Source organism: Uranotaenia lowii, chromosome 2 (assembly GCF_029784155.1).
Source record: "Uranotaenia lowii strain MFRU-FL chromosome 2, ASM2978415v1, whole genome shotgun sequence".
In the NCBI taxonomy this organism is placed as follows: domain Eukaryota; kingdom Metazoa; phylum Arthropoda; class Insecta; order Diptera; family Culicidae; genus Uranotaenia; species Uranotaenia lowii.
In genome coordinates this window covers 173,799,764-173,811,122 of record NC_073692.1, presented here as the reverse complement: position 1 = coordinate 173,811,122, position 11,359 = coordinate 173,799,764, and the positions used below count along the sequence as shown (strand labels likewise).

The 11,359-nt window shown below is 37.7% G+C and overlaps 1 protein-coding gene across 1 annotated transcript in view; it reads left to right on the top strand.

The window, feature by feature from the left end:
* Nucleotides 1-8,406: 8,406 nt before the first annotated feature.
* The window catches only part of LOC129744051 (Krueppel homolog 1), a 111,485-nt gene continuing 108,532 nt past the window's right edge, over nt 8,407-11,359 (top strand). The window contains exon 1 of the mRNA XM_055736381.1: nt 8,407-9,636. The gene's annotated coding sequence lies outside the window, so the exon portion shown is untranslated. The remainder of the gene's footprint in view (nt 9,637-11,359) is intronic.

Below are 11,359 nucleotides of genomic sequence, written 5' to 3'. Positions count from 1 at the left end.
AGCTGATCTGTTCAATCGGTCAATAACTGACCTGTTCGGTCTTTTAGTGGCGTCCTTGCACCACTGAGGCGGCGAGAAATGTCATAAAGTAATCGGATTTCTCCATTGGCGGCGGCTCTTTCTCCCTCTTCGGCTAGGGAGTTTGTCCAGGCTCTTTTGGTTCGTGTACAAGCTCGTTCAACTGCCTTTTCCAGCTCCGTAAGTGGCGACTGCTTTGACTGACCCGGTACATGCCTGCTCAATTTCGACTTTCTCCGATCATCGACCATCATCCAAGTTTCATCCGACATCCATTCACCTCTGGATACCACTTATACCGGTTCTCGGTTTTGGAATAATTTAAGTTTTATGCCAACTTTCACAGCTCGCTTAAGACTATTTCCTAAAGCTACTTTATAAGCCAAAGCGCATTATATGCTTTAGCCCAACTACTTTAAAGCTAACATACGGACTAGCTGGTCTGTTTTGTTAACGTCTTTAAAGCTAATTCTATAAGCTATAATAAAACATCCAACAGAATAGTTTTATTCGACCTTATTGACATAGCTTTAAGAAATCCTTCAGAGCTCTCTTAAGACTACCCACAGCTCTTTTAAAACTACGTCATGGAATCTGTAGGAATTTTACTGTGGGAGCTTTATATTTTCATTGTCATTTCAATATATCTTAGGATGAAACTTCCTGCAACCTAAGATTTCTGATAATTATATACGAAATAGCATCAAACCATAAGCGCGCCTAACGCCATAATTTAAGGAACATATTAATTCGCTCAAATGATCCAATTTAACCTTGAACTAAGTGCAACAAATTGGTGTTGGTGCCATTTGTTTCCACGCGCTCATATTTTTACACAACAAGCCGATATTTAATAATAATAATAATTCATTTTATTCCTGTAACGTAAGATACAATCTTTTTGATTTGTAACAATTGAGTTTTCTTAGTATCATTTTTGTTTCATATAATTTGTGTCTGATGCACTTTCATATCTAACTATAAAATACTCGATTACTGTCTTGCAAATGCAAATCTTATTAGTAAAGCTTTCTTGAATTCTGATATCGATTTTAGGGATTTAACATGGGTAGTAAGATTATTCCAGTTCGCGATGCCTCTAACGAAAAACTTATTATTATAATATACCGAATAATGTGATGGAATAGATAAATTTAGTGTTCTAGAATTTCTTACGGGAATTAATGCTATTTTAATATATTGGGGAGCTTCTCTATGAAGTATTCTGTGGATAATAACGCAGGACCTATATTTACAAAAATTATGAAATGGGCAGTCCAGTAGCTCGTTTTGGAGACGAGAAACACTGAAAAATCTAGACAAATTGTAAATTACATAACGCACGCATGAATTGAGCGCCACACGAAGTCGACCTATAGTCCTAGCAGAGCAATTTGAATAAATGAAATCCCCATATATGAAAAGCGGATACTCATAGCATTCGAAAAGTTTTAACTTAGTCTCAACGTCAAGTTGTTTCGTGGTGAGACATGTGGATCATCTGTTTCAATGATCCATACATTTTTCAACATTGTTTATTTACTTGTCTACCCCACAACAAATTTAAGTCGAAAATATCACCCAGATTTTCAGCATAGTCAGTGAAAGTAATGACCGAATCCGCTAAATAAAGTGTGGGAGCTTCGACACCTCTTTTGATTTTATTGAAGAAGCCTTATCCTTAGTTTTAACTGGGATAAAAGGTAGAAGATTAAGAGAAGTCCATTCATTGATTTTTCCCAGATCATAATTAATTTTGTCTCCTGCAATCTCTATTGATAATGAGCTGTCCGAACCAAAGTAAATTTGTACATCATCAGCAAAAATTAAAATGCTAGAGTATTTCACAAAAGGATGGAAGATCGTTTATGAAAAAAGAGAATAACATTGGACCAAAAATTGATCCTTGGGGTACTTCAGATTCTATGAGAGTAAATCTCGAAAAACTATCATTTATCAACACTGATTGAACGCGTCCTTGAAGGTATAATTTTATCTTTTTAGCAGCATGTCCAGAAAAAGAGAAATTGGATACCAATTTTGCAATAAGCTTCTTATGACACACCCTATCAAATGTTTTTGAAAAATCTATAAGTAGGTATCAGGAAGGCTGCTTCTTTTTTATCGAGAGAAACAGCAATGTCATTGTGAACCTTCATCAGGGTAGTTTCTGTACTATGATTTGCTCTTAAACCAGATTGACTATTACTGAGTAAATTATACTGATTGATGTAACCTGAAATTTGCCATCAATACTAATGTTATGAATTCGCTTGGTACATCTTTGTACCTAAAAATAATCACATTTTCGTAGGTGATGGAAAGAATTAGAGAAACATAAGGTATCAAGGAACGTTGTACTGAAGCGAAGATTGCAGGTTCAAGTCTTGCCGGTGAGCTGTTGTATCTTTTTCGAAAAAAATATGATATTTACGCCTTATGTTCTTTCGTTCCTTGATACCTCATGTTTCTCTATTTCTTTCCATCACTGAAAAAACTGAAACTGAGCTCAGTAAGCTAATTGGCCTTAAACATGTCATATCAAGATTATTTGATTTCTTTGGGATTGGAACGACTTTAATTTTTTAGATATATTTGATATGTTTTGCGTGTCTCCATAACAGTTTCAAGAATCTCACTTTTTATGGAAGGGGGTCGCCATATAAAATTATCTCTTCTTTACATCTTCTTTTTTCTTATACATAAAAATTGAGGCTTTTTCTTTGTAGCATCATCACGCATAAACGGTCGGTCGAAATGAAGTAAAATTTGGTATCCGAGGGTTTTTAGGGTCAGAGATGGTTTGTATAAGATTTTCAAGAAACTCACTTTTTATGGAAGGGGGGTCTTCATACTAAATCTACTTTAAATGGGACACAAGCTGTACAATTTTGTACGATTTTCAAAACATTCGATTCGCGAGCACGATGAAGTTAAGGACGTGTAGATGAAATAAAACATTTATAACGTTTTATTTATTTAAAGGTAAAACGAAGTTTACCGGGTCAGTTAGTATAATATGAAAATAAAATAAAAAGTGATCAAGTGAAAAAAGTGAAATAGTAATAAAGACAACACAAAGATTATTTTAGAAATGTATGCTTATAATGTATCTTTATATAGAATTCAATAAAAAACTTGATAAAAACTATAGTTAAGTTTAAAAAACTACTTTCAAAACAAAACCTCTACAATTCTGCTCTAAAAAGAAATAGAGTTTTGAGGTTTTCAATAAAGTAACAACTTTGTAGTATAAGGTGAAGCTGTATCTATTGAAATGAAAAAGAAAGAATTTCAATTTTTTTATTGAAAGACTTTGCCTAATTTTTTATGCTTTCAAGTTATGAATCATGTTTAAAGGAGCAGATGTTCTAAAGACACTTAAGACGACACTCTGATTAGAGATAAGATGAAAGAGGCGCTAGGAAAATAGTTCCACTTTTAGCCGTTTCAGATCACTCCCAAGTAACACAGATTATGCCAACTAGCATTAGGAAGTTTTATTATGGTTTAATTATGGCATTTTTTTGTGCAGCTCGTTTTATGGCGGTTTTATTATGGTCATGCAGAATGCTTATAATTTTTTTTCGACCATATGTTTTCAGATGGTTTTGAAAACGCTAATAAAACTTTTATTAAACATGCTGTTTTAGTTATTTTGAAAGAGTTATGAATGCTCTTCTTAAACTATAATAAAACACAAACCCAGAAGTTTGCTCCAAGCTTTCTTTTGCATGTTCTATAATAGCACTCAGTGCATGATTATTAAACCGCCATAAAACTTAGTGACAGTTCTCGATCAAGATGTCAAACAGGACACGCTCAGATTAGATAGCACATATTTGAATTGGAACTCCCATTTTTACACTTTTTTGGTAAGTTATGCGTGTTGGTTTTGAGTTAAAATTAAAAAAATACATCTTTGAAAACTTGAAATCACCGAAAGTGGTATGAATATCTTTACAATATGAGTATTGAGTGAAAGGGCCCAAATAGTAGGAAAAAAATTGTTGCTTGACGCCATCATTAATTCAAGATGGCGGCTTCCGCTTTTATTTTCAAAGCTGTAAATTACTGAAAATATCGTGAAACCTTCACAATATGGTTATTAGGTGAAAGTAATAAACGAGTAGAAGTCAAATTTCGTTGCCCGTCGCCATCTTTAATCCAAGATGGCGGCTACCACTCAACTTGAAAATACTGTAAATGACTGAAAATCGCATAAAACCCATATTATAGGGGTATAAGTTGAAAGAGATCAACCGGAAGAATTTGAATTTTGCTATCTGACGCCATCTTGAAATCCAAGATGGCGGCTTCCGCTAAACTTTAAAATGTAGTGAATGACTTAAAATGACATGAAACCTAGGTGGTAGTGGGTGGAAGGGCTTAACGAGTAGAAGTCGAATATTGCTATCTTACGCCATCTTGAAATCCAAGATGACAGCTTTCTATAAACTTTAAAAATTATCTAAATCATTGAATAACGCATGAAACCTCCAAAATATGGGTGTTTGTCAATTGGGATAAGCTATAAAAAGTTAGCAAGTTAGCGTTTTTGCATTCTGACGCTATCTTGAAATTCAAGATGGTGGCTTCAGCTGAACTTAAAAATACTGTAAATGAATGAAAATTGCATGAAACTCCCAAATATACTGTATTGGGTGCTACGGCTAAATGATAGAAGTCAAATATCTCTTTTCGCGTTTCTCTGAAAATCTGTAAGTGACTGAAAATCCCACAAAAACCACCACAATACAGACCCCGTTCGTTTTTGGCAACATCCGATTTTGGCAACATCGAATTTGGCACATGTGCCTAAATCAGACGGATAACAGAAACAACATAACCTTATAGTTTTCGCTAGAATAAGACCAATACAATTTAAACATAATAGCATGATAGGAATAATAGAATTACATAAATGGCAAAAAAAACAAAAACTATAAACAAAACAAGAAAAGTGCTAAATGCATTAGAAACATAATGAAAAAATAATAAAAGTGATTTAAAATGATCTAAATTGTCTTAAAATAGTAGTTTTCATGTAGTATTACGTGAAAAAAGTTGTGTTCAAGCGATTTTCATTGATTAATAGTATTTTAAATTCAGTGGAAGCTGCCATCTTGGATTTCAAGATGGCGTCGGAAAGAAAAAAATTGAATTCAAGTTTAGCCCTTTCACCCAATACCCGTATAGTGGTGGATAATGCAACTTTTTGTCAGCATTAAGCATTAAAAGTTGAGCGGATGCTGCCATCTTGGATTTCAAAATGGCGTCTGATAGCGAAATTCAACTTCTACTCGTTTAGCCCTTTCACCCGATACCCATTTTGTTGGGGTTCCATGCGATTTCAAGTCATTTACACCATTTTAAAGTTCAGCGGAAGCCGCCATCTTGGATTTCAAGATGGCGTCAGACAACGAAATTTGACTTCAACTCATGATTTATTCCACGGGTCATCAGAAATGAGGAACTCAACCTTAGCGTGTAATTGGTTGGCTTGCGAGAGAAACGTCAAATCGTAGCTTTTTTTGGGGTCATTATTAAACCATAATAAAATATGAATTGACTCACGCCATTTTGGTTGCAAAATCGAAGGGCACAAAATGACGCCATGTTGATGGATTCACAATGCAAGCATTGGAAAATATTTTTCAGGCCTTTTTCCATCCATTCCATCATGATTGACCATCAGATTTGACGAGGCGCATTTATTTTAAGATACTATTTCATATACATTTTACCTAAAATCTTGACTGGCAGTAGAAAAGACGCTCAATATATGGTTAAAACATTGGTTTTTTTAGCTATAAATTTTACCAGATCATATCTGAATAATGCAATCATCATTCATCAACCATTATGGTTGCTGGAAAAAATTAAAAAAAAAAACTCCGAGAACTGACAGAACCAAAAAAAACAAAAATTTCTAACATGTTTAATAATAGCTTTTTAAAAGCTTTGGTGACCAACATTTATGACCAACAATTATATGTCTTCATGACGTTTCTAGGGTAGGGCCAAATAGCCTGATTTTGGCTTTATTAGAGTCCAGGTGATGTTATAGAATGCACTTTAGCTTTTTATGAAGATTAATGCGATAGTCCAAACGATATTTTGCTGACCATAATAAAGCTAAAATTGTTACTTGGGTGTGCAGCCGTGATATCCGGCGGCGATTGATCAGCGGAAGTCGTGTCTACTATTGACTCCACAAGCAACTGCGGTCGAGAATACTTAGCCCTCGAACGAAGTGCCTAACCTGAACATGACGCTCATTAGACCGATTGTTCTCTACAGACACGTGACATGGATATTGCTCGAGGAGGACCTACGTACACTCAGAGAATTCAAGCGACTATTAATATTAAGAACCACCTTTGGCGGCGTGGAGTGTAAAGGCGAAGGATGAACCTCGAGCTTGCGCGACTCTATGGCGAACCCAGTATCCAGAAGGAGGTGAAGGTTGGATACGCTGGGCACGACATGTTGCAAGAATGCCGGACAACTGTCTTGCGAAAAGGGTGTTCGCTGCCAATGCTGTAAGAACGAGACGAACAGAGGCGCAACGAGCAAAGTGCTTAGACCAAGTGGAGCGTGATCTGGCGAATGTGGGATGTCCGAGAAATTTGAGAACCATGTAAATAAACAAACATACCTTTAGATTAAAGATCCAAATTCATTTTTAGAATATTAAAAATCGATTGAACTAATTAATCGCGCAGGGGGCTTCGACAAGGTGATGGTCTATCCTGCATGATGATCAACGTGGCGCTAGAAGGTGTTATTCGACGAGCGGTGGGCGAAATGCGGGGCACGATTTTCAACAGATCCAGTCAACTTATCTGCTTTGCCGATGACATTGACATAGTCGGCAGATCATCTGCGGCGGTGGAGGAGATCTACCGCAAACTGAAACGCGAAGCAGGAAGGATTGGGTTGATGATTATACGTCCAAGACGAAGTACATGCTGGCGTGCGGATCCGAGGCCGACCGAACCCGCTTGTCCAGTAATGCCGGAAGACTGCGAGAATGCCGGAAGACTGTCCTGCAAAACAGGTGTTCGCTACGAATCCGGTAGGAACAAGACGAGCGGGGGGCGCAACGAGCGTGGTGGTAAGACCAAGTGGAGCGTGATCTGGCGAACGTGGGGTGCCCAAGAAATTGGAGAACGGTTGCTATGAACCGAGTAAATTTTAGAAATTATGTACGTTAAGTTATGTCGTGAGACGGAATACTATGTAAATAAAATAAAATAAATGAACTAATTAAAAACAAGTCGACACTGCTTGTGATTGTAGCTCAAAATTTGGACCTGCAGGGTATAGATTTGTTAACAAGAATAATTTACCTTCTCTCCAATTAATTTGTTTTATTAACCATCGATACTATGACTTGATATGATAGTTTGAAAACATATCCGAGGACATAAGTCAAGTAAAGTTTCACGTATTTCTGCTACTTAATAGTTCGAAAATCATAACGAACGTGGATATCAAAAAGGGAATAAACAGTAATAAGATCATGTCATAACCCCACTCGGCATAGAAAGGCTTAACAGCGTGCAGCCAGAATTTTGATAAAATCTTAGTTAAATAAAAAAGGCAAACATTTTTATAAATCAGTTACGGGTCCTCTAAAAACGCATAAGGGCTTTGGTACCTATGTTTGTATAAAAAATTAATCGTTTTGCCAGAATATGATGTTTCTGTTTTCTAAACTTTGGTTGCAAATATGGAAATTTCCTGCCAAAATTAAAAAGTTTATAATAGCTGGAAACTGTTAAAAGTTTCAAATAAAGATGGAAATTTACTTCTCGAAATTGTCATTTTATTGATCCGAAACTGTCAATTACCAAAATATTTTGCACACTTTCAAACACGCTACTGGTCTGCTCTGTTGCTGGTCCCTCTGTTCAGCATCGGGGGCCCTTCCTGTTCATCGTTTGTGCGTCTTCGTCTCTCGCTGCTGCCCTCTGGTTTGCTTTCGGCAAGCATGATGACGAACGGTTTTTCTCAATGGGTCTCTGTGCGTTCGTCAGGTTCATGCTGCCGATGCCGAACGGATCAATTTGTGGGTGGTTTTTCTTATGGGGCAGATTTATCATGTTTTCCTACGGCGCGCGGCTCCTTCGTTGGTGAGCGAGATTTAGAGTTCGTCCTGCTGCCGGAACAATGAAACTCTTGGAGTCGAACGGATGTGAGCCAGCAGCAGCAGCAGTAGTGTATGGTGTATCTACCTACTGGCAACAGCACGGCAGCAACAGCAACCAACACCAGCGACTAAGAACGAGCGGACGCCGGCACAGCAATGGGGCATCAGCAACGCGGACCCGGTGAGAGAGAGTTTGCAGTTCGGTACCTACCACTGTACTCAAAGCTCATTTGCAGTATGGATGGCGGTGCGATCGGTGTGATGTTTTAGTTGAAAAGTCAGCTGAATATAGCGACTTTGGATCAGCATCAATATCGCGGGAGCTACATAGTGAAAATATGAATCGGCTCTTGTGAGCAAGTCAAGTACCATCCAACGAACCAACAACAACAATCGCCTCGGATTTTCGGTGGTGTGTACTGTTGTGAGATATCATTTTGGTGGAGCACTGCGAATGCAACCTCACCAGATTGGCAGCGAGTGCAGTTCAGTTTTGGAGTTCAATTGTGAAGTAACGGCAGAAATTCTCGAAGGATATTTCTGTGTCTCTGGATGCTGGAGAAGTGGAAAGGGTTTCTTAGGTATCGGGGACGTCTCATTAAAGGCAAAGGGGTCGTTAAATCGCATTCTGTGAAGAAAAGCCTCCTGTGTGTGGTGTGAGTCACATCGTCGTCAGACGTCGCCGAACACTGCCGCCGACGTCTTCATCAACCGGTCGTTTGAGAGACGTACATTCACACACATTAGAGTGAGAATGCAGAGTAATTCGAATCGGCTCAGCGACGCGACGCGAAACGTGGCCTAAGCAACACACAATAAACCCGAGAGGCACAATCTAAAATTTATAAGAAAAGCCTAGGTCAATAATGTATGTAGTGATGTGCGTTCGGCGATTTCTTGCCTCGTAATTTGGCCAACCGCTGCCTTTTGGCGTTCGAGAAAAGCGGTTGATTTATTTCGGCTGGTCTCTCGTGAGTTTGTCATTGCAATTGCACATCACAATAACAACAAGTGCGCGAGTTATTCTGGGATTCTGTAGTTGTATGCAGTTTTTGGCTAATCTATCTCTAATGAATAGTAGCAAGAAGGTTAGGTTTCCCCACACAGCGTTAATCAGCCTCATTGAATGAGGCAACACACTACAATTCTGTGACTGTAAATAAGAAAAAACTAATTAACGAGTTAACGTGATTAAGAAGTGTTGTTATGCCAGAATCAAATTTAAGGAAGAACCAAATTCAAAAATATTTTGGTTAAGACATTGTGAGGTACTCATTTTTCCTCAATTAAAAACAAGCTGCTTTAGCAAAAACCAATAAAAGAAGTGGAAAGTAAATCGTGTTGTGAGGTTTACGGTCGACGAAGCCAAAATTCAAGGTAATTTTTTATCGCCAACACGAGTGTCCGTCTGTGTAAAACGGTTTTCGTTATCGCCACAACACACGCCTCAAATTTTAAAGGTAAGCTGAATTTGATCGACAAACGCATGTAAACACACATAATTTGCAACCAAATATAAAAGCCGATCTAGACACCCCAAATTGTGTCATTGCCATTCAGATTTTTTTCTTCAATTCCCAAAAATTTAGCACGCCATTTTTAACCTTCAATTTTTAATTTTTTCCTGTCGAGATCCTCTTCCAATCTAAAGTGCATCATCTCTTTCACTCACTCCCAGTGATGATGAACTCCTTAGGAAATTTCTGTTAGAGAGAAAGGAATAATGCTTTTCAATTGCTCGGAAAGGAGAAAAACCAGAGGAAGAAACCGGGGGCTACCCCGCCGTTAACCTTGAATATCACTTTGGTTCAAGAACGCAACTGCCGTACAATGTAAGAGCGTGCAGAAAGGAAGAGCGGAAGGTTTTGGGGAGCCAGGACGGACGAAATGAATCGATATTTTCGGCTTGGGACTTTTCGCACGTACACTTGGTACAAATACAAAAATCTAAAAAAATACACAAGCCACTGATGCTATCTTCCGTTGTTACTGCCGCCATGCATTGTGCGTTGTACATGTAGGAGGCAGTTGGTATAGAGCCGGCTGGCTGAGGTCATAGGACAGGATCAGAGGGAAAACTTTGTCGGAGTTGGATTCCGGGAAAGAAAGGGGAAAACTGAAGCTGCACGGGAACGTCCTGGAATGGTGTTTTGTGCATCGAAAACTCCATAAAGTTATAAATCAAAATATGAATTTTACATTTCAGATTGCAAATTTTACTAAATTCCTCCAACAGCAGCAACTGTTGGATCCACGCCATATTGAGCTGTATTTTATTAACAGCGATTTAACGTAAATGAGCCATCGAGATTAACGTGAAAATCACGTAAACTGCACCAGACTCATATATACTAGGCGGGTTACTGGATTTTCACGTAAATCGGATGTGTTTAAGTTTTAGAAGCAAACGGCTATGTGAATTTCACGTAAATATGAAGTGATTTTTTATTAGCTTCTAAGTGCTTCACGTAAATCAAGCAAATATTCACGTAATGAGCGCCTACGTGAAAATACAAGTGAATTAAACATATCCTTTTCGGCAGAGTGTAATATTTTGGAGCATCACTTGCCTACACTGGCCGTTTTACATCCAATGACTTCAAAGGTTGCTTTGACAAGCGTTTGTAAAAAATTTAATATTTGCTCAGTTTTTAAGATAAAAGTTTTTTTTTTGACAGAAAATGATTAGCAGACAGAAACACGAAGGACATGTTGCAATGAACTCGATTTTCAGCTTGTGTATTTCGCATACTCGATCATTTTCCCGAAATACCCTACACAGCACAAGCATATTGTACCATATATTTTGTTTATTTTATTTTGGACGATTTGTTTTGTGTTCAGGAACGCAAGCATGGTATAAATTTGAATTGAAAATGCATAAAGTTGATCAAAAATACCATAATGACAAGATTTTAAAGTATATGGCGGCACCCATGCACTTATTGGACTTTCTGAATTATTAATAGATCGGAAAATATATATAAAATATTTATTGGATATATGAGAATGTCGCTAGTCAAGAAATTTTAATTCTGGTGGATTTATACGATGAATAAATGAAGAAAAGAAAGCCCTTCGAATGACAGTTTTGATGGCACAGAACCACTCTAAGCTATCGGATCCACAACTTTAAGACGCCACTTTTGTAACAGATATTTTTCTTGAAAACCTTCCTCGATC